Source organism: Eucyclogobius newberryi, unplaced genomic scaffold, assembly GCF_026437365.1.
Source record: "Eucyclogobius newberryi isolate DKJ021-1_F unplaced genomic scaffold, fEucNew1.0.hap1 SCAF_21, whole genome shotgun sequence".
NCBI lineage: Eukaryota > Metazoa > Chordata > Actinopteri > Gobiiformes > Gobiidae > Eucyclogobius > Eucyclogobius newberryi.
In genome coordinates, this window is record NW_027315846.1 from 25,632,612 (window position 1) to 25,656,371 (window position 23,760).

Consider the following 23,760-nt stretch of genomic DNA (forward strand, 5'->3'; position numbering starts at 1 on the left):
CACTTGAATTGAGTTTGTACTCCTGATCTCGTCTTGTTAGTACTGGGATGAGAGACCACACTTGACTTGGTGGTGGTCAGAGGGGCTGATAGCACAGACAACCTCGCTTTGGTCAGTCTAGAGCTGGAGTCGACTAAAGAAATTCTTGTTTGACTAAATGCCCTGTGCATCATTTAATCGAGCTGGCTGCACGCTATAGGATTTTAATACATGACACAAAGTGTGCAGATCACAGACATAAGGATGTTTTGTCACATGAAGGTCAGCGACACCACAGACAAGCATCACAGAAGTGTCACGTTATTGAACAGGGGTCATAATGAAAACAAACACCCAAGGTTACGATACGAGCGGCGTCAGCCGCCTTTCCATGTGTTCTAATTTACAGAGGAAATTAAATGAAGAGAAGAAATGCATGTTGATTAAATCATGTTTGTGTTCACAAGTTCTGATGCTGTCCGGCTGCTATAAATGGCTGTGACAAAGCGGATTGTAAGCAACAAATGTAGAATTCCAACATTGTAAATACTATCTGCCGAGAAGCACTACTCGGGCCACACAAATTCTTGGAGTTTGAGGCAAATTGGGATTAAAATCCAGCTAAAAACATCTGACGGCTAAAAGAGGTGAGGCATGGCAGGAACTGAGACAATTGTTAGGATTTTGCACAAAAATACATCAAAGCGTCCAGTTTACATTCAAAGCCTATGTGGACGCGCTTCTTGGGCGTCCAGCGTTTTTGCGGCACGTTTTGAGCATTTTTACGGCACGAATCCTACTTAAGAGTGTCGGACGCAGCGCAGCAACCAACCAGAGTACGCTCCAGTGACGTGCCTAAGAACTACCCGGAAAAAGGCCCAAAACAAACCCCGCAACAATAACACATTTTAAACCATGTGTTCCCTGTTGATTATTTTAAGTTGTGGTTGTGAAGATTAAAGACATAATTGTGAAAACATATTCTCTTTTAGATACTAATGTTTTTTACTGGATTCTTTTAACAGGACGTTCCCCCCACAAAATGTTTGAAGTGAAATACTTGGACTGTTCCCAAACTTGATGGGGGCCTCTTAAATGACTTGTGTAAGTTTACATTGACATACATTCTCTTTTCTTCTCATTTATTTTTATTGATGATATTGATTTTATTAATTGCAGATTAACCATTAAATAGTTTAAATCTGTGCACATATGCGCTGACTGGTAAGTGTAAATCATTTGAGGGCATTTAATATCTTTTAAGAGAAGGTATGTGTTCTATTGTATCCCGATGGCCCTCTGTTTCTTCTCCGGCCCCTCAACAATAAACGCAAAGGAAGCTTCCAAAGATCAGACCTTTCTCAGTATGTTACATTCAAAACACATTTATACATTGAGGTTTTTTTTTTTTTCGTGTTTGTGAGCAGTCTTTTTTGAGCAGTAACTCCCATAACTTTGTCAATTTAATGCTCAACGACTGGAATGCTGCAGGAGTTAGTTTTTAAATAATTTATAGTAATTTCACCTGTTGCATTTAGGACTGTGAACATGCTTCAAAAGTGCAAGGCTTGATGGCATTTTAAAATCTGATTTAACTACCAAAATTTAACAATTCTTTTCATATGTATTTTTGTAAGCCCATTTAGAACCTCAAGTCTTTGCTTTTCAAAATGTTATTTGTTGTTACTCATGTGGAATACTTATTTTCTAGGAATGACAAAGGACGGATCACCTCAAAGACACGGGCTTGTTCCAACTCTCTGTGCATCAGTGGAGAAAAAGAGTTTTCCACTTGCCTCTAACCCTAACCCTCTTACCACTTCTGCTTGCCTTCAGCGAGGTCGTCAAGAGGGACTGTGAGAACTTAAAGAGGATCACTATGGCCTTTGGGAGAAATGTCAAAATCAGTTTGAGAACAATGTTTTAAAGGTATGAGTTTGGCTCAGTTTACAGCCTTTAATTGGCCTGTAATTCTTAGAGGTACATAATGTCTTTCAATGATCAAATATTATTTTAATAACTACTGCAGCTGGGAAATGAAGTCTTATAATTTGCATAAAAGTGATGCATTTTGTAATTCTGTTGTTTGAAGTTTCATGGGGTACATGGCTGTGGGGGTATAGCAGGGAGAGGTTTTTCCTCAACATTGTAATTTGATATTACTCCACTAGGTGTGAAAAAAAAAAGTTTAGTGTAAAATGGTCAATATTGTCACACTAACACTACTGAGTGCTAGACCAGTGTTAAACAAGTGACAATTAACTTGGTGTAGAATTGTATTAATACCAGGGAGTGGTGGTTTTAACACCATGGTTGTTAAATGTAACCCTGGGTTAGTGTAAAATACTTTACACTTTTAAAAGTGCCATAGTGGATGGATTTGAACACTTTTAAAGTGTTCAAATTAACACTCTCATTGTTAATTTAACACTGGCATATTTGCTGTGTGGGCAGATTAAACTCACAATTCACCCCCAAATCTTAAACTAACTCATGTCATGCCATGATCCATATAAATCCCTTTAATCCCAATAAAATGGTTGGTCCAATACACTATTGACCGATTAATGACCTAAATGACCCTAAAATAACTGCTGATTTGAAACAAATTCTCAACAATGGCATAATTTGATCGATTACTCTTGCTTGTGGTTGCTATAACTAAATAAAAAGCTAAAATAAATCCCTGCATTTCCCATCATTAACTATACATAAACTTTCTTTAAACACACTAATCCCTGACAGAAAATCCCTCGCAGACACTGGTGACACATTCTTTCACATGTAGTCTGTTCGCTGAATATTTTAGCTTTGGCAAACGCTCCAAATAGTTCAGGGGGATCACAAAGTCAGGTTGAAGTTTGTAGAATTAAGTGCATACATTAGGGCTGGTTTTGTGAGGATTTGATGTGCGAGTGTTTAATCCTGGCCTGTTGGTTGGCAGTTTGTCACTTGTGCACAGATCACTCGCTGGTGGAGATAAGTCATGGTTCCTGTGGCGTGGAGCCCCACATTAATGACACCTCATCTTGTAAAAAAGAATATATAAAATAAGGCTTTCAGAATATGACAAGCTTTTTTAAATATCTAAACCTGGGAAAAAAAATGTCTACAGAAAGATAATTAGAATGTATATATCATGCCGTTTTTGTATAAAGTGTTCAATGTTTGTTGTCTGTGTTGCGCCGAACCACCAGGACAAGTTCTGATGTTTGTGAATTTTTGTTCATCGACAAACGGCGATAAACCCTTTTCTGAGTCTGATAATTCATTGAAAAGTATGAAAAAGACAGGGCTGAAACAACCAATTATTTTAGAAGTCGACTGGTCAAACATCGAGATCTTTTTAATACATTATAACCCAATAAAGGTTGAAATGTGGTGACTTCTAGATAGAGAATATTTACAAATTAAGTGTATTATTACTTACTTTTTGACATTTTGATTTAAAAAATGTGGCTGTTTTTGTTATAAAAGGTCTTTTGGTATTTGTTTTAGAGTCTGAATAATCCAGAGAATGACTACAATACAATAAATATATAAATATTATATATATATATTTTTCATTGTGGGCACGATTAGTCAATTAATTGCTGCAGCCAGTCCGTCTTACACACAGAATGCAAAAGGGCATAAAACCCCCCCCAAAAAACATCCAACATTGGGACGGTCCAACCACAGCCATTAATTTGTGTCTCGTGTCTCTCAAATGTGGTCTGAGGTAAAAGAAGTTATATAGTTTGTTCTGACTATGACGAGGAGATTCAGAGTTTAGTGCTTGTGCAGAACTTAGTTTTGACACAGGCGGACGTGTTCCTACGATTGGTTCATCCGCCTGTCAATCACACCCATTTGAACGAGAGGAGACGGGACATGGCTCCAGATCAAAACATCTTTGTAAAGTATTGTCAAAATGTGTGGTCTTGGTTGGTCAGGAAAATAAATGATCAATATTACATATGGACAAGTAATATTCAAAGTGGAGATGAGCGATCAATCACCCATAAGATAAGACTTAATAAATCATGAATCCAAAATGTTGTCTATGTTTAAAACCCGCAAAAAGTCCATTTAAACACAGGTACATGAAGATATATAAAGTGATATTTTTGTAACTTTACAGTTTATTTTTTATTTTTTTAAACTTTACTGTCAATTTGACTTTTTGCGCAGCACAAAACTAAACCATTGCACTTGTGTCTCCGGCTCATGCGTGTTCTATTTGACACTCTGATTTTTGCACTCTCTTTCCTCGATAAACAGAAATCCAGAACAGTGACATTTAAAAATACATCAAGATTACCACTGTCTGGAGTGTAGCAGAATCAGGCTTTTCACCATAAAAACTAGGGATGTAACAATAACCAATCTATTGTGATATGTCGATATATAGAGGTATAAGCTCCTTTGCTAAAATGTAGGAATTTTCAACTGTTATTTAATATTCTACTTTTCACATTAAAGTCTTGTCAAGGCATTTTAAAAGGAAAAAGTATCATATCTAATTTGGTTAACCTAAAAAAAAAATCAAAATGTGAGATGCATACTGTCATAATATCTTAGTGAAAGATTTGTATTTCATCACATCCCTAATAACAACTTTGCAAATCATCTCTGTAGCAAGCCCTGGAAAGAGAAACAAAACAATGATTGCATAATATATTTGCCTTTTTTGATTCCCATCTCATTCCATCCTCTGTCTGCTCGCATTGCCCTGGAACACTGTCACACGTCAGACACAGACACCTCAAGTGCACAGGAGACAATGTTTACTGTTTCCATGGCACTGCTGCGAGATTTTCCATGTAGCGGGAAAATGCAATCAACAAAACGTATAAAACGTATAAATAAAACTGCCTTCCAGTCGCAAATAAAGCTAGGTGCCATTTACTGTCATATACCGACACTGCAGACACATATCATCATTTGGATAATCGTTCAAAATGGAAATTATTCTTTAGATTAATTGTTCACAAAAGGCCTGTGGATCAAGTGGTTAAAGACTTGAGAACATCTTGATCCAGTTTATTTACAACAAAATCGTTTATTTCTTTAAGCTCCAGTACGTAACTTTTTAGCCAAAATGGAGACTAAAATAAATGTTTTTTGGTTTGAATGTTTGTATAGATTACAGTGTGTTTATATGGCGCTTTCCCACCTTCAAGGCACTAACGCTCAGTAACAGACTCTGTGGGAGAAGTCACCTATTCATTATAATGTAGAAGAGCTGCTCTGTCACCCACTGTTCAACAACTACAAAATCCTAAATATAGTCCTAAATATATTGTACTGAATAAAGTGATCGAACGGCCCAAAAGTGTATAGGTATCCAAGAAAGCTAACGGCAGATACGAGCTAAATGCTACCGCGATGCTAGCCCCGCCTACTGTAACTTTAGATCTACAGAACAATCAATGTCAACAACCTCCATTAAGACTGAGTTGCAACTTGAATTAGTTGTTCTTAACCCTAAAACCAAATATATATTCGAACAATGAATTGGTCACAATTATTTGACTTGTTTCGATGATTTAGATGATTAAGAAAAAGGTTTAATTCATTAAATAAACTGTTCATTCAATAATTCATTCAATAAACTGTTTTGACTTTACTGAACATACAACATGAACAGTAAATGTACATTAAGTGCAGTAATTCCCTTGGCACACCATTTTGTTTGGAAATCAGATGTCAAGACAACTTGTCCAAAATAATATTATAAATAAATGCATAAATAAATGCATCTAAATTCCATTGCAGATAAATATTGAGAATCCAGGTAATTTGAACTCGTGTGTTTTTGCAGTGTGGATGTAAACAGTGAAGCGTGTGGAGCTGTCAGGTCAGCTCTGGTCATACAGTCACGTGATCCGCCTGTGTACAGGTCAGAGGTCAAAGGTTGAGGAGGGGACGCATCTGACCGCCCGTGGCAACCAGCAAAGTAGGAAACAGTTATGATTATATAAAGAATATACTGTTTTTCCTGTTTTGACATGGCAGTATGTGTTCATATTTGTATTGTTATTGTCCTTTGGCATCTCAACCTTTAGGTAACTATACATGACTTTCATTTAGTCAGGCATTTCCCATGTCAGGAATTTAGTTAACAATTTAGCTGTCTACAGGCAGCAGAGTGGATTACAGAGGAGATAAACAAAAGCTAGCTTTTCCCAACTGATACAAACACGCAGCTTGTGATGAATGTGATTTGAGTCAGAAATTCTCAAAACGAGTCTGGCAATGATTTTGGTCTTAAAAACAGCACAGGAGGCCTCAGAGCTCTACCTTTAACGTCACAAATCTGGAGAGTTTTTCTGAGGGAGAGGACCTTGTAAACAGAATGATTGAAACACGCTTGAATGAAGCTAAATTAACAAAAAAAAATTGTATTGTGGTAAGATGTTGTTAAATTAAATGTTAGGTAAATTTTCAATGATCAAAATGTAAATAGTCTTCTAATTAGAGACTTTTCCACTGCCATCTGGACATCATTTTCAATCTGAAGGCCGAGGACTGCGAAGCTAGAATTGTAAATTGTATTGCAAATGTTATAATCTTAACAATGGGATCAGAATATGTTACAAAATACAAACAAGGCCCTCTGTTTTACATGACAAGGGGCGATCTTCTTGTTTCAACTGGCCTGACGTCCCTGCTTCCTGACGGATTGGTTTGGAGCTTTTCACGACTGATGCACATCCCTCAAAGATCTGTTCTGCCAAGCCTCCCTCTCTCTCTCTCTCTCTTTCTCCCTCTCTTTCCCCTTCTTTCTGTGACCTGCCCGTGGGTTATGCCAGTCCCTTTCCATGCGTCGCTCGATCAAACCGCATCTTTCCAGGACAAAGCAAATGATGACAAATTCCATCATCTCGAGTTACGGTATTTTGTCGCTAATGTGCCTAATTCGAGAGGGAGAAAGGGGAGAAAAGGGAGGAAGGGGGTCCGTCCGGGGGGCATGGTGGTGTCCGAGCGGATGAGGCTGAAGGAAAGGCGCGTCCTCTGGGCTCTGGTCGGCGACGCTGTGACTTTCTCTTGTCGGTTTCAATCTGCTCTTTTTGTAGGATATTATAATCTGTATCCACTGCTGCAGCTGACACGGAGAGCGGCACTGGGAGTGAAAACCACTGCCCTTGTTGTACGTTTGCTCATAACAGAAACACACTGACTTTTTCTGAGCTTTTAATCATGGTAAACACATGTTTCCCTCTTCAAAAACATAACTGGAGTTGTATTTAGCTTCATTCACGCTTGTTTGATGAATCCTGTTCAGTAAGTCCACTCCCTCTGAGCCTCACAAAAAGTCTACTTCAAATTTCCCAGCCTTATGACATCAAAGGTAGAGATCCGAGTCTGAGGAATAAAGTCTAAAGTCTAAACCAACCGCCATAAAACACCAAAGAAGAAGAAGAAGTCAATAAGTCATCACCAGACTCATTCTGAGCACTGCCTCAAATCACGTCATCACAACTGCATGCTCACATTAGCATGTCGGAGAAGGCTAACTTTTGTCTATTTACCCATGGCAACAGGTGTTATAAATTAAAACAATTTAAGAATCAAATACATTTAAACAAGAGTATGCCTTTGTTAAACCACCACCTGCACAAACCTAATATGAAATATAGCATATATAATATAATTGTATAGAAGACTTTCCTTTCTCTATACAAGCACCCAATTTGTGGAGCTGTCACAACATCATTTTGTATGTGCAAACGCAACTTTCTAACACACGTAACACACTTTAAAAACAATAACGTTGGTCAAAGTGCGGCATTAAAACAATAGAAACACAAGCAAATAAATTAAATTGGATTAAAGTGTCAACATCACAAACTCCATCAAAGGCCAAAGAGAACAAGTGGGTTTTAAAAAGTGTATAGTACCAAAAGTACTCAAAATGTCAATACTGTGCCACCATATTTGGTATCAGGACACATTTATATTCTTCATATTTTAGCACAGCCCTATATTTGACTAAAACAGGTACTTTAAATGTATTGTACATTTCACATTGGTCAAAAAATAATGAGATTTTGACCGAAGACAAGAAATGCTGTTTGAAATTAAAATAGCATAGAAAGTCAGTGTTAAAATTTGTGTTCCAATTTTTTTTTTTTTTTTTATATTAAAAAACTGAATGTTTTTAAGACTCATAATCAAAGGTTTCACTCTCTAGGACTTGATGATGACATTGGTGCAATTCCTGTTGTGGTCAATGGATGGCACTCTTACTGCATTTAAAACACCTCTGGCCCAGGCCATGCTTTTCTTTTATGTTTCCTCAAATAATTTCCCCAACAATTATATAGAGTTTATGAAAAAAGTTAATTATCAAAACTAACATGAACTGATTTTTTTTTTTTTTTTTTAAGTCTGTTGCATCATTTTAGTTCTAGTTACAAGATATGAAATGCTGAAAATTCCACAGCAAAATATTTATTTGTAACTAAAAAGCTCCATAAATTATGAATATATACAAGGGGTAAAATGTTAATAATTTTGCCAGTTGGCGAAAGTACTTAAATGTGATCAAAATGTACAAGTTCAGATGTGTGGAAAAGCCTGTGTTTCTGCTTTAGAGCGATGGCCTTTAAAAATGAAAAATCAGGATAAAAAGTCTCGACTCGCGAGAATTGTTTGGAGATTTATGACAAAATGTGGATGTGAATGTTTCCCTTTGGTCTGATTCAACAAAAGAGCAGCAAAAAAGAATTTCAAGATAATTGTCGAGAGTATAATATATATATTTGTTTTAATAAAACACTGTTACAAAGTTATTTAGTACATAAATACGAATAATAAACTCATGCTTGAAGTCAAAATGGTAGTCTTACTATTATGTTATATTCAAACAGGCTATTATCAAATGAATACTAATGTTGTGCAGGCTTAGTTACGAGTCAGGTCTGTGGAAAGGCAAGTGCCCTCACAATAAAAAACAATATTAAGGAAATACAGTTGATGTATGTTGAGAATTTTTAAATACGTTATTGAATAAATAAAGGTTGAAATATGCTGACTGACGGCTTCAAGATGGAGAATATTTACGAAAAAAGTGTATTATTGATGAAAACCTTTTTCATTTTGTGTTTTAGAGTCTGTTTAGTCCACATAGAGATTATGACAAGTCACACCGATTAATCGTTGCAGCCTTAATGTACAATATGACATTATATGTAGCTGATTTAAGAGGCAAATGTAATAAACAAAATGTAATATTTAACACTATTGATTGATTGATTGATTCGAATAAGAACTACAAAATAATAACCCTGAGAATCATAGGCAGCAACAATGAGTATTTTTTGTTTATCTAAACACCAAAATTGTAAGAAAAAAAGAAAAATGAGCCATTAAACTTGTAAATGAAAGAAAATAAAGCATTTTTACAGTGAATCAATAGTGAAAAATTGTATCTCCTCACAATAATCGTAACAATAACATTTGATATTGTAACGTCCCTATTCCACACTATACCTAAAAATAGTTTTCCTCCAAAACAAATTCATCGACGACAACATTTTTATGCATGAAAACTGCGACTCCACTAAAAGCGTCTCCGTGGCGCCCTGTTGTTGTGAATAAAACATTGGCATGGAGGAGTAAAACGCTGTCACGGAGCGGGATCCAAACGTCTCCTTCCTGTTGCCGTGCGTCCTATTAGCCGTGCGTGTCACCGACAGCAGACCAGGGCAGTCTGTCTCTGCACCCGATCTCCGCTTCTCCCTGTACTCCCTGTATATACGCGTGTGTGTTTATAAGGCCATGTGGGGACGCAAACCTGTTCAACTATAGGAGCGGTTTACCATACGAGGGCAGCAGCAAACCTTTGTGATAGAAAAATAATAGAAATTTTATATCAGATAATATGCATGGATAAAAATATTGAAATATTCTAATCATTCTAATGCAAGCTGTTGGAAAATAAAGGATTTTCTGACCATAAACATTATTTAGTGTTTAGGTTTTGAACTTAAATATTTCAATGCAATTTTTTTGGTACATTGTTTGTCCATAGCATATGTGACATAAATTATGTTCAAATCAAATATTACCATGGTGATAACAAGTGTACTGATGATTAATTTTTCAAAATGAAAAAAGACAAATATTAAAGAAAAATATACTTTTTTGCATTCAAAAGAACTGCTTCAAACCTTAATGTGAATTAAGTACTTCCTAGATGAGCACTTAATGACCTCAAAGGTGCAACAGAGTAGGGCTAGTAAATTATTATTTCTATTTATATTGAGCTTACTTTACAAATAAATAATTATTTAATAAATACAACTACTATAATTTAAATAGTCGACAGGTCACAGCCATTTCACTGTTTCAACTCTATAACAACAATTTACAAAAATATAGAACGTTAAATTCTAAAACCAGAACAGAATTTGACCAGTCGTAGCTTAAGTATGCTTATTACGGTTATTACAATGATAGAAAGCCACTCGTCCTCACACGGCTTGTAAACGTGTGTGTATGTGTGCGGTGTGTGTGAGCGCTGGGGTAGGGGGGGCTCAGTGTGCACGGGCACAGGGGCTGTCTGAATATAGCGCCTCGTTACCATAGTAATGGGCTGGTCATACGTCGGCGCTGATACGGGCGGACAGGACACGTTCCGCTGCTTTTTATCCGCGCATTCGCTTTGTTTTGGCGAGTGCGCTCGCTCGCTCGCTGATCTAGAAAAAGGAAAAACGGGGCGAAGAAGGAAGAGGGAAGTAAATAGTTAGATACCGGCTCGTAATTCGCGCCGGGGGATGGGGGTAATTGACGTGTTTTGACTGTTGGGTGATTGTGGTGCGTTGGGGAGGAGAGGACGGTGCTGGTGTTGTCTGGATGTCGTTTAACCGCCTGCTCCTCGTCTGATCAGATGACAAAAGGAGAAGTAAACAAGGTGATATACACACAGATACAATACAAATGCAGCTCTTATGTTCGGGGTCAAGTGTGTGGCATTAGTGTGTTCTGTGGTGTTTGATGGAGGCCTGTTCGTCAAGAGGATGTCATAGAGTTGTCTTCAGACATTTTGGGATTGTCACTATTATTGTTAACTTGGAGAAAATGCAAAATGCTTAATTTGCTTTCATTTAGGCCAGACTACTCTCAAACACTTTACAATTCTGGTAACATCTTCATGGGTGTGATTGACAAGTGGATTAACCAATCAGGGACACACATCGTCCGTCAGTGTCAAAACAAATATGGCAGCTTATGAGGGGAAAAGAAAGGAGAGAAATGTCACAGGCGACTGAAAAACATTGTGGATTTAGAATGACCAATGAGCTCATCAGTTTCACATGCGTCACTGAAATAAACTCGTCTGATTGCACGGTTCTGTTTGAGTTTGGCTCGAGGCGCGACAGAGACGGAGATCTCCATGTAAAAAAAATTAAGAAATAAAAAATACAGTACTGGACATGTCAGGTAAGGTTTCTAAAAATGCAGAAAAACTTTAAATGGAATATTGTTGCTTCCATAATACAATTGTCCTACTGCCAGCTCTATCTCCATGTCCACATCTGATAAAGTATAACCTTTTTCATAAGTGTACATACATTATAAATGATACAGCAATAATCTACAGGAAAATACAAACAATTTGACACGTTACCCTATTTGGTTGGTTTGAGTGCATTAGCTCCTCAGGCCTTGCTGTATAGCTGCTTGTCAATTTCTAGCTACAACGTGAACAAATAGCTGTAAATGTAATTTCTTTTAATTGAATTTATTTAAAGCAAGGCATACAGTGGAGTTTTTTTAACACAAATTTTGGTTCTCACCCACAAGTACGCGATATCAGAGTTTAAAAAGAGGTGAAATTGTACAATATTTGAATATAAATAATTCTTTGTAGATTTTGGACTGAAAAAAAAATAGAACAGAAATAATTCATTTGAAGAAATCGTTTGTACATGTTCATAGTGAGTAAAACCCCAGCTCAATGCCCAGCTTGAATTAGTATTTTTTTCCCATTTATACCCAATTGACCAAAGCCCCAAATTCAATTTTACTTACTACAATAAATTTAACTTAAAAGGTCCGACTCGTCCCAATATTTTTTACCCCCATATTTTTACACTTGTCTGTTGAATAGGCGCGTCCGTATGAATATTAATATCCCTGGTACCAAAAGCCACCCCGTCCTTTAGCTTCTCTGCGGCTTGTCGACATGAAGCCAAGCCAAGTCACCCACCGATAATACATGAAGAGCAGTTCAAAGCCAATTAGGATCAGTTGTCACGCCGGGGCCCGTAAACGAGAGGGGAGAGTGTTGGGGTGGTCGGGCCGGGCTGGGGAGGTGGTTCGGGGGGTTAGCGGAGGGCTGTGGAGGTGGGACATGAGAGGAGAAGAGATGTGGTCTGACAGATGTAGTGTCTCCTCTGTCCTGGTCTGGTACACTTCTACTGCCATGGGGAAAACAACGTGTACTGGACAATGGGGGAAATGTAATGGCTAATAGGCTAATGCCAACGGTACACATTTGGGGTGTTATGCAAAATTAATGTTACTTCAAGTTAAACGAAATTGAAAAATTGCTAAGATATTTAAAGCCTGGATAAATTCTTAAACGGTTTTCACTGGGGTTGTAGCGATTTACCCATTTATTCGATAATTGACATTTTTCCCTTACGATACTCTACATAGTTTAGCTCACTGCTAGACTTCTTCGATCCAGGCTTTGTGCAAATCCACTTTAAATGATTGTTTATAGCCAGGTACTGGATGAACATATGTGACAAGTACAAATATCATTGTTTTTTGTTCATTATTGTTGGTAAATGTTATTTAAATAAATACATTTTAATATTAGTACAATGTTTTGTTTTTTCATACTGGGGAAGGACATCCGTGGACAGCCACATGGGAAGTGCAGAGGAAAACCAGATTTAAACCATGATTTAAACAGTAATTCTTTCTTTGGTGTGTGAATATGCTTTGAAGTTTACACTGAACGTCATCGCCGTCACGAGTAAATTGGAATCCAACTTTGACCTTGTAAAGGAAATACTTTCTTGTAGTTTTGATCTTATGAACTCCTCACACCAAACAAAAATAAGAGTCGAAGCAAAAGGATTCTATTGTATTTATGTTTAATAATTTGTTGATTGTTAATATCATCGAAGGTCATGGTGATTTTATTTACTGTTTTGTATAGAAATGTTGTTTTTGAGTAGCTATATTGAATCAAATCATTCCAAAAAAGTCAACAATGGTTTAGTAATCGTATCGTTTGGTTTTATATCTAAATGCATTGTATTGTTCTAAAAACATATCAATACACCCTTAGTTTTCACATTTGTTTGTAGTCTTGACTTTGAAGAAGATCAAACAATCATACACACTATGCTATTTATTAAGAAGGATTTTAACAACTGAAAACAATTGTATTTAGCCCTAATGTCTGAGCACAAACGACTGTAGAAGTAGGAGCAGGGACTTTTCTGTTGTTGCACTAAGACGTATCATCTGCACTTTACAGAGTTGCATTGCAGAGTGATTTTCTCTAATGTGAAATCAATACCATTGTAACATATCTTATCATCAAATTATGATTCAAAAAAGGCTTCTATGGCCTCCAATTTACACTTTTGTAAATGCAATCTGATTGCTGAAGTGCAACGGCATCGTATGCAACAACACACAACGTGGGATTGATACGTGAGATAATCTGTAGCAAAAGTCTGTTTACATGAGCCTTGTTTAACGGCTTATCTGTGTGTATATCATGTTTGCCTGCACTGGTTAGCACATGCCGGGTGTGTGTCTGAATCTACAGATTGTGTTAGCATAAGATAATAGCATGACAACAATCCACTAACAGGTATATCTGCAATTCAATACACAACCTGAAATGAAAGCTTTTGACGGGTCTTCCTACAATGCCAAATAACTAATAAACAAGAAGACTTTTGGACAAAAAAACAGTCTGTTAACGTTGGGCCCTTCTGTGTTTAGTTTTAACTAGGGATCTCGGGTTAATTGTAATCATTTCAAATGCCGTCTGTGTTTGTTGTCCCATTAGATTCATCCAGGTCTGTGAAAATGTCTGTTTACCACTTTGACCTCATGTAATGTAATTCAGCCTCAGGTCATTCTAGTCTGTGCAAATCCTCTTGTCAAAGATTTGAACTGTTTTTAGTCTGTGTGTTGAACATGTCTCTGCACTTAATTTTACCCCCATATCTGAACAAAATTATTAATATGAATTAATTATTGCCATTATTGGCATATTGCGCTTTCTACAATTAAATGTTAAAGCACAGCCCGTTGCAAATCGTGGTAAAGAACGATGTTTTACGATACACAGAACAGGTACAAAAACGACACTAAAATCAAAGGAACGGTCAAGTGACATGAATGAAGTAGAAGCTTTCTGAGTTTGAGCACCCACAAACGAGTTGTCATATACTTTTATTCATAAGCTAATAAATAGAGAAGAGAACCTTAAATATAATCACGTTAACTTGGTTTTATCATTTACCCTTCAAGCTATCCAGTATGCATGCTTTTTGTAAATGTACCTGCTACCAGTCTGCTACCTCTCCAACCTTTGCCTGTCCTGCTCCTATCGCCGCAGTAATGGCTTTGACCCGAGGCGTGCTTCCCCCGACATTGTGCCTTTGAGCTGCGGTCTTAGCGGCAGCGGCGGTGGTTTGATGGGGCTTGTTTCTGGTGTGTCCGGTTCAAGTGAGCACAGTTGACCTCTTGTCCGCGGCCTCAGATGCGTAAAGCCCTTGGAGACTCGGAGGGGAGGCTGTCAGTCAAAGGGTCCCAGCACAAAAGCGGCTATAGTCACCGCGCTAAACCCAGGCTATTATGAAGAGGAAGCAACCCTATTCAGTGAAAACAAAACGTCTGCTAACGGGAGCCAGGGCAGGCTGGTACACGTATGCAAGGAGGACATGGAAATTTGGCAGCTCATATTTTTTGTCAATATTTGCATGAAAGTTTTGGTCCTGAATAAAAACTAATTATATTTCAAGTAATAAAAGTTAATGTTTAGGATTTAAGTTATCCCTTATCAATGAGCCAATTTACAAGGATTTACCATATTTACTGTATAACATGATAAAAAAACTTTCTTTTGCATAATATTGGCCATTGATTTACACTAAAGAACCATTCAGGTATCGGTATCGAAAAGCAGGAATCGTTAAATCAAATGGTATCCAGACCTATGATGATAGTTTGCATTTCGAGATCATGGAAAAATTGGAACATATCTCGATATTCAAATTCATATAATCTCAATAACAAATGTGTTGAAATAGGTCTGTAAATGTCTTTGTTGAGGTTCAAATTAAGCGCAAAACTGGGATTAAAAGAACCAACCACAAAAGAACAGAAATATCACTTTACTCTTTACAACGCTTCTGTCTTTTTTTTTTAGCTCATTTTTAATAGCTTGAATCATAGAAATTACACTTAACATTCTAATTTTGCACATCCCTAAAACCACAATCACGATATTACACATTCTTCGATATATTTCCCACCTCTATGACAAACCTAAAACAAACCCATTGCAGCCTTTTTACTTATTCCTATTCACTTTTCACCCAAGTGGCTCTTTCCCCCTCAACATCATCATTTAACACACTTCAAAACAGCCTCATGATGTTCTATTTCCCAGCATTAGGCTCCTTCTCCCCTGGATCTCTTGTAAATGAATGCGGCCCGTTCCCTCCGGAGCTAGCATTTACCTCGACGCGCACAATAGCCTAGCGCTTTGTGAATGGGGAAGCTATCAGCCATGCGCGCTTGTTAAACATCTTCTCTTTCCTGTTAAGGTAAAGTGGCTCACCCCAGGGATATTTGTGGGCCTAAATTATAGCGGTTGATCAGATTGTGCGGTTAGCTAGCCCGGGGTTTTGCTGGCTAGCGCTAACATCCTCGCCTCATTGGCCTAATTGTGAGTGACAGTCGATATTGCGAGGGAGGCCCGCGATGGGATTTGCATTGGATTTTTGTGCTATTTTTTGTCTTTTTTTTTTAGATTGTCAAAAAAAGTGAAGGGTAAAAGGAAAGAAGAGGGAAGTGGGATTGACAATAGCATTTGGCAAAAGTTAAAGGTGCACTATGGCATTGTAGTCGAACTTTACTCAATAATTACTCCAAAATACCTTGAAAACATGTATTATTACTATGAGCGGGATCGCCAACCATTTTAGGTATGTATACATTTGTACAAAATCTTCTGTTTTTTCTCTCGTCTTCTGTATATTTTTTGTTTTGTGTCTGTTCAGTATTTGGGTTAGATCCACCACAACCCGACCTGCGGGACCTGTGGGTCAAAAGATATCTTTCTGTGTAAATATCTCTGCGGCTTATAGACATGTGTGGCCTATAATCTTTGTAAACATAGTTGGTGTGGCTTGTATTTACCTCAGTAGCGCTTTTTTTTGGTCCTAAGTCAATTTTATGGTATATCATGCGGCATATTGCCTTAAATTAAAATATTTTTAAATACTAGGCATTTCTGGTTTTCAACTTGTTCATTAACCAAAGCAGACCTGGGACAAACAAAGATGTGGCTGCCAATTTGCACCATCACATTTTTGACCACCACTTCCTAGTTTTGAATCCTCGGTTTTGAAGACGACAAACTATTCAGTGCAACACTGCAAACCAAACACTACAATGTATTTATGACAAATTCAACTTGATAGCAAAAGGGCAAAAGCTACAAAAAGCCAATTACCTAAATGTCTTTAACAGTGGGATGAACTTTGGACGTACCATTACAACGCGAGTTCAAAGGTTGGGCTGAGTCAGTGGCCACCCGTGAGCTAACAGCATTAACAGTATGCAGCACTGACTAAACCCAACGCGACAGGTAGAGAGAAGAGTCATGCTCACTCCAAAACGCTCACATCAGCAGGCAGCAGCCGCGCAAACCGGTTAGTCACCTCTTCATACGTCCAATTACAGCAGAAACATGGCAGTGCAAGTCCAAGGAAAGAGGTCAAGAAGAAACAGGAAACTAGGAATTCCCTGAACAACATAGGATACAAAAAGGCTTGAAAGTTTATGATGTGCCCAATCTTAAGAAAGGGTAATAGCCCAACGCACGTATGACCTATTATGCTTTTTCCAGGTACTTACCAAGGAATCGAACATGGGATTATCTAGCTGTGAGGTAAAAGTTCCAATTTTCCGCAAAATATATACAGGTCAAATAAATCAATTATGAAAAGCTTAAACTTAATTATCTCCACTTTCCCCATTTCAACGTCAGAAACAATATATTAACGACAATGAATGTGTTATTTAAATTGATGAAATATATCCTCACCCATAGATAAAAGCCATAAAGCTTAATTTAACTAAAGAAAATGTCTAAAAATGTACTAATTATTGTAGAACTACAAAAGTAATGCATCTCAAAGACGGCGCCTGTCAGTATCTTAACCCTTTCCTGCTTCTGTCATTCTGTATGGATTTTGTCATAAACACAGCCCATACTTCATAAACGTTTCAATTTTCTACTCTATTAACGTGACTCCAGAAAGCGCCTGATAAAAGAGGAGGGCATGCGTGCGGTAATGTGCCTATAATATCCCCACGCTGGAGGCGAGAGCGAAGAGGTAAGGAGGGAGTTTGAGAGGAGCTGAGCTAACTAGTGGATACATTATACTACAGCGATTCAACTTCATTTTACCAAGGGCCAGATTTTTAGCATGCCAGGTCCTTAACACACTACTACTACAACTAAATATCCCCAATTGAGTTAATACAATAAAATTACTGCTGATAGATTTGATTTGTGTGAGAAATAACAAACACTGCTTTGCAAAATTGCCCATCCAGGACTGAACCAGAATTGAACTAGGACTAGACTAGTACCAACCAGGTATGACTAACCCAGGATCAAAACAGGTCTAAAGCAGAATTAAACAAGAACTAAACAAAGAGCAAATCAGGTCTTAACTAGTGCTTACCCAGAATTAAACTAGTATTTTTCTTTTTCTTTTTTAATATTTGGAAGCAGGGTCATGGGCCGGATTCATCACTTGGAGGGCCTGATTTGGCCCCCAGCCCTTAAGTTGAATAGCCCTGTATTATACAGAATATAAAAAAAAACACAACTACCACAGTTAAAACATATCATGTTTTGAGGGATGTAAATAGTTGATAATATAGTGGATGGTGTCTTTAGAGCTACTCCACTAAACTCCATATTGTCCATATAACTCAATGTTACCAGGTGAATTCACATAGAAACTAACCATGTGGGCCGTAACAAACACACAAGCTGGAGAAGGCTTTGTGCAGTGGTCACTCTCTCCTTCATCAATACAAGATCTGTGTGAGGAATAATGCCACACTGCCATTATATAAATCCTTTGACATTGCAGAAGCTTATTGAAACAATACCACAGCAAATCTGTGCAGTACTCAAAGCTAAAGGCGGTCCTACAAAATTAGAGTGTGTTATTTTTATTTTTATGGACAGGCAGTGTAGTTCAATACTAAGTAAATGCAAAACAGCAAAATATGACACCTGTAAATATTGGTCATTGTCCATTAAAACTAAACAAAAATTAAATTAAAAAAATCGTTGGTGTACTGGACATCTACAACATCCCGCCCACATCACTCATGTCAAAACTCACATAAATGAAGACACTGGCTAGAACTCACACTCCTCCCACATCTCACATTTACATACAATCACACGAGCCCCCCGCGTTGACATCAGAAAGGTTAACTAATACTTTAAATCAAGGGGGATCTGCATGTGTCGGCGCAGCGTTTCCCAAGAGGAGGGGCGCGAGACATGACAGGGCTCCAGATGGATGAAGGGGACGGCCCAGGAACAGGCATGAGTGTTAGTGTCCATGTCCATAACAATGGCTTACACAGGGATAAAGACAAACTGGATAGCAAATGTAAATGATCACTTCTTTTAATTGGTGGTATTAATCAACAAAATAGGGTTTTTTGTCGTTCATTGAATATTAAGACCTTTTGTTAAAATTTGTTGTTAAACTACACAGGTATGATTCTTCAGAGCTACATAAAAATACTAATATCAAACATTAAATGTAATAACATTAAGGCAGCGAGGGGGTGAAAATTCCCAGTAATTTTCCTGAAATATTTTGAAAATTTCACATGGGAAAGCAAATTTTGGGAATGAACAAGATTGGCAAAAGGCTTATAAACTAACCTTTTATGCAACAATTTCTTACTTATTTGAACAATTGAACAGATTGTTTGTAGATTTGTAGATTGAACAATCTTTTGAGATAATGTAACCCCCAATGCCACACACAATTTCCCCATCCCACCATAGAGGTCCCATTAACCTTGTTTTGTGTATGATCACAAAGAAATCTGAATTTATGGTGGTCTTTGTTTGGTCAAATGTAACTTACAATGTCGAATTTGAGGATGATTGAGACCACAGCACCTGAGACATACACAACAGCAGGTGACACACGGACACAAAAACTATCTCCTTAAATGCTACCAGAAACATTATTTAGTGCACCTTTCAAGAATAGAATTTGAATTACTGTTATTCAGTTTATTTCATTGAATGTAAACCTGAATTATAGTTGTGTAACTTATTAGTCATGTTAAAGCCCTAAATTAAAATTAAAATGAGCATGAAGTCTCAATTTACTGGTAATTAATCTTAAATGAGCTATTCAGTGAACCCCGGGTCACATTGCGTTTACATCTCAAATAACAGCAAAGGTCCAGCACACTTCAACAGTCAAATCCCCATTCAAATCACATCATTGTGCTATTTGCAGTCACAGCATGGGGCTAATTGTGCTACTATGTATAAATCATAGATAAGAAGTGTTCATCTTTGTGTGATGAAATGAAGGCAGTGTGTTGTGACGGAGCAGCAGTCACACTGGGAGGCATATTGTTTATTAAATGATGAAATGGCTTTATGAAAGATGATTACATTGATGAGGAATTAGACGTAACCACAGGGGAGGCCAATTTAATGTCTCGATGATCATTCATTGGAAAACAACTAATATTGGGCAAATTAAACGCTGATGAAAATTACAGACTGAGCCCTACTTCTGACAGTGAGACATAAAGCGATCGGTCCGTGAGTCTGTGTCTGGGTTTGTGCATCGGCTTCAACCGAAAATATGTCGGTCACATGTTTGTGTTGACTGTCGGCCACATGTTTGACAGGGATTGATCGCGGATACGGTGAGAAGAGGACTCACTCTTCCCAAACTTCAGACACACTTGATTTAATCGCAGCTCGTCCATGGTCGTACAACAGTTCTAAGTTCTAGTTTCTACAGCCCAGAATTTTTCCCATAATCTGTGAGCTTTCATTGCAAATGGCTTTATCTGCACCTACATCTTTTGTTGTGTCCGTAGGCAAGAGACTTCACCTACATTGCCTAGCATGAACTTGGTGGGTGTGTGAATGGTTGGTGGTGGTCGGAGGGGCCGATGGTGCAGATTCACAGCCTCGCTTCTGTCGATCTGCCTCAGGGCAACTGTGGCTGCCATGGTAGTGTACCACCATTGGGTTTGGAGTGGATAATGCAAAGTTAAGCATCTTTTATGTCTATATGAATATTATGCATTCATTATTCATTTGTTAGAGTTCTACCAAATTATAAACGAGACAGAGAGTGAACAAGTCTAAAAATAGCGCAGTGTAATTCTGAAGTCTTTGTCCATCGATTCAGACCACTGACCCACAAAACATCTTAGGAATCCGAACCGTCCGAGCATTTGAACACACAGCATTGAGCAACATTGTCAGAGCGGCGGCTAATCCACACATGTTCTCACTCATGACGGGATTTGGCCCAGGAGACGGACACTATCCTTGTTGACAGTACCTTGACAGGCCTAATCCTGTATAATACACGCCGGGTAAACAGAACATCCAGCTGAGCATGCAATTGCCAACCACCGCTTTGAAATTCTGCATTCTCACTGAAACAAAAGTGAGAGGATCTTTACAAACAAGCAGGGATAGCCTTGTGCTGGTAACTAGGGTTTCTTGTGTAGGAGTAAACACCGAAAGGAGCAAAAAGAACAAGCACAACGCCGAACTGTGGCCACAAACTCCAGAACAGAGAAGAGGAGAGTAAACAAAGATGTGACGGACAGGCAGAGTGTAATCAGAAACTATAAGAGCCGAGGAATCACAAGGAGCCTTTGTCCTGAAGTGCGAGTTCAATGCTGGGTGTGCACTTTATACACCCTTTAAAACATAATCAATTCTGAAATGGAGGCAAACCTGAAGTGGAACATTACGGGATGTTAATGGAGGAATTGGAATTAGTCTCAGAATATCAAGGTGGATTAAAAGCACAAGTCAGAGCTGTTTTAAACACATTTAACGTTGGCTCATTTGTGGATCTACAATGGCGATACCAAAGCAATATAATGTGGAAAGACATTAGGTTACCACACACACCTCAGCTTCTACACAAACGTCCCCATCGGCAGCGCACTTTGACTTTCCAAGCGGCTTTGGCTAAGCAGCAGTCTTATGCTCGATAGAATCCGCTCCAAAGCCAAGCAACACGGGACATTTAAGATGTTTGTGGAGGAGCTGTCCATGGAATACAGTGACCTGTTATTACATACAGAAATTAGATGGCTCAGAGGACGGACTGTGAAACATTTTCTGGTTCTGAGATAATGGAATCCAGAGAAGATGCATCACTTCTGGACAAGGGGATTCTTGACCTTGCCTTTTTGACAGACATTACAACAAAACTGGTCTATTTGAAGACTGAACTGCAGGGAAATGGTAAGACTGTCACAGGCATGATAAGTGCTGTAAACACCTTTACAGCTAAAATGAGAATTTTCTCATCTCATTTACAAAGAAAATGTGTCCAACATTTCCCTTCTGTGCAAACAGTAATGACTGAAAGAGCAACAGCCTCTGTGGCCTTTAACAAAGCTGCTGACAAGTACTGCCAGGTAATTACTGGTAACAGAGTTTTCCAGAAGGTTTCATGATTTGAATGAGATTGAGCCATGTGAATCATCCACCTTCAATTCTTCCACATACCTTCCCTGTCTGTGGATTATATATTATACTTATTATTATATATTATTGGCACGTGTTTGATTTGTTCACTCATACAGATTGTAATGATTCCCATGTGCATTTGTGTGCTTTGATAGAAATGTGGTTCACGTTTTAAACTGACATTGCAGAGTTGTGATTTTCACATTGTTCTTTTGCACGTTACCCTTGTTGATTTGAAGGTAAATGTCACTTTTTGACAAAGAAACACAAATGTTCTCATTTACAGATAGACCTATCTTTCATTTGGCCCTAACACAGCACAGCTGTATACAAAATTATGTTAATTCACAATCACAATGGCAAATTATTATTAGCCTTCCAACAACTCTGAGCCCTAAACAGGTGGGCGACCCTTGTCAGCGACATTAGGCATTTTTGATGAAGGCCAAATCCAGGTTTTAGGTTTTACTGGACAAAGATAGAAATGTTGAGCCGATAAGAGTTTTACAGGTATATTACACTTTACCACAAATTAAACGCAAATGCAAATTTAAAGGCGGTATGGACGATTTTTCGGCGATTTGAGAACGCAGGCGGAAGTGCGCATGCGCCCTCCCCCTTGCGGACTGATACAACACACACGTGCGTTTGTTTATTAGCGCAACGGAGCGCATCGCATCGCTCGTCTCCCGTAGATTTCTGTCCACTTCTGCGTCAGCTCAAACTGTCTTTCTCCGTCTTCATTTTGCCCCGTACACTGAGGGAACTATATTATGATAGATCCATGCGCTTAGGCACGTGGAAACGTGGGGACGAGCCTGACGCGGCTGCAGGTGAGCGGTAGGTGCGTTTTATGATTGATACGTGGCAGGACAAATGATTTATCCACGCCACGAGGAAATATGATAAAAAAATTGCTGAAAAAAATCGTCCATCCCACCTTTAAGGCTTGAAAACCGTATTATACCCACCATTTGGAATAGAAAATTACTTGCATTACTTCCCTGGACATTCTAAATTGTAGCTTACTTGATATAAAGACTTAAAAGCATTGCATTTAGATCTGATGTCAGCTAATCATTGAAAACATTCATTTTGCCTCCAGTCGCCTCCATTCCAGATTTTTGAACATTCAGATCAGAGCATTTGAAAGGGTCAATAGTTTTGGCTATTTTAGAAGGGGGGAGAAGTAAGAAATATATATGTTTAAATGTTTTACGAGACATTCTGCCACAGATTAGGGTTGTCAAAAACTGAGATACTATCAATAATACAGTAGTATCAATACTAGATACTCTCATTTGTATAGACCCTGAAAAACAATGATTAAGCTTTCCTGAATAGTTTTAGAATGGTCTTGATCAAGTCAAGGGTTTCAACTTCCAGTTTCCCATTCAAAGTGATATATATATATATTTGAAAACTAGTATTGTGACCACACCCCAGGTATCAGCTGTGACTCATCATACGGAATGTTGACCACAGAAACATTGTGGCACAAACCAAACTTCACTGCCATTTTATTTAAAAAACCTTTCCAAGTGGATAAACATAACTTGCAAATGGTGCTAGTTTCCATGTTCCAGCTGGTTCCATCTGGAGCAGAGGTCTAGTATTAGTAGTAGTAGAGGTGTATTATGTATAATCTTATAATATTAAAACGTATTGTCAGTGATGTAATATAATTATAATCGATCAATACCAGTTTCAAGAGCTACCTTGATGTGTTTTCATTATAAAAAGGCTGAAGAGCAATCCAAATACAGTTGCATCTTTTAAAAATG

The 23,760-nt window shown here is 38.0% G+C and overlaps 1 protein-coding gene across 1 annotated transcript in view; it reads right to left on the reverse strand.

The window, feature by feature from the left end:
• Positions 1-23,760, reverse strand: part of dph6 (diphthamine biosynthesis 6) — a 118,933-nt gene that overhangs the window by 23,893 nt on the left and 71,280 nt on the right. The gene's annotated exons all lie outside the window — the stretch shown is intronic.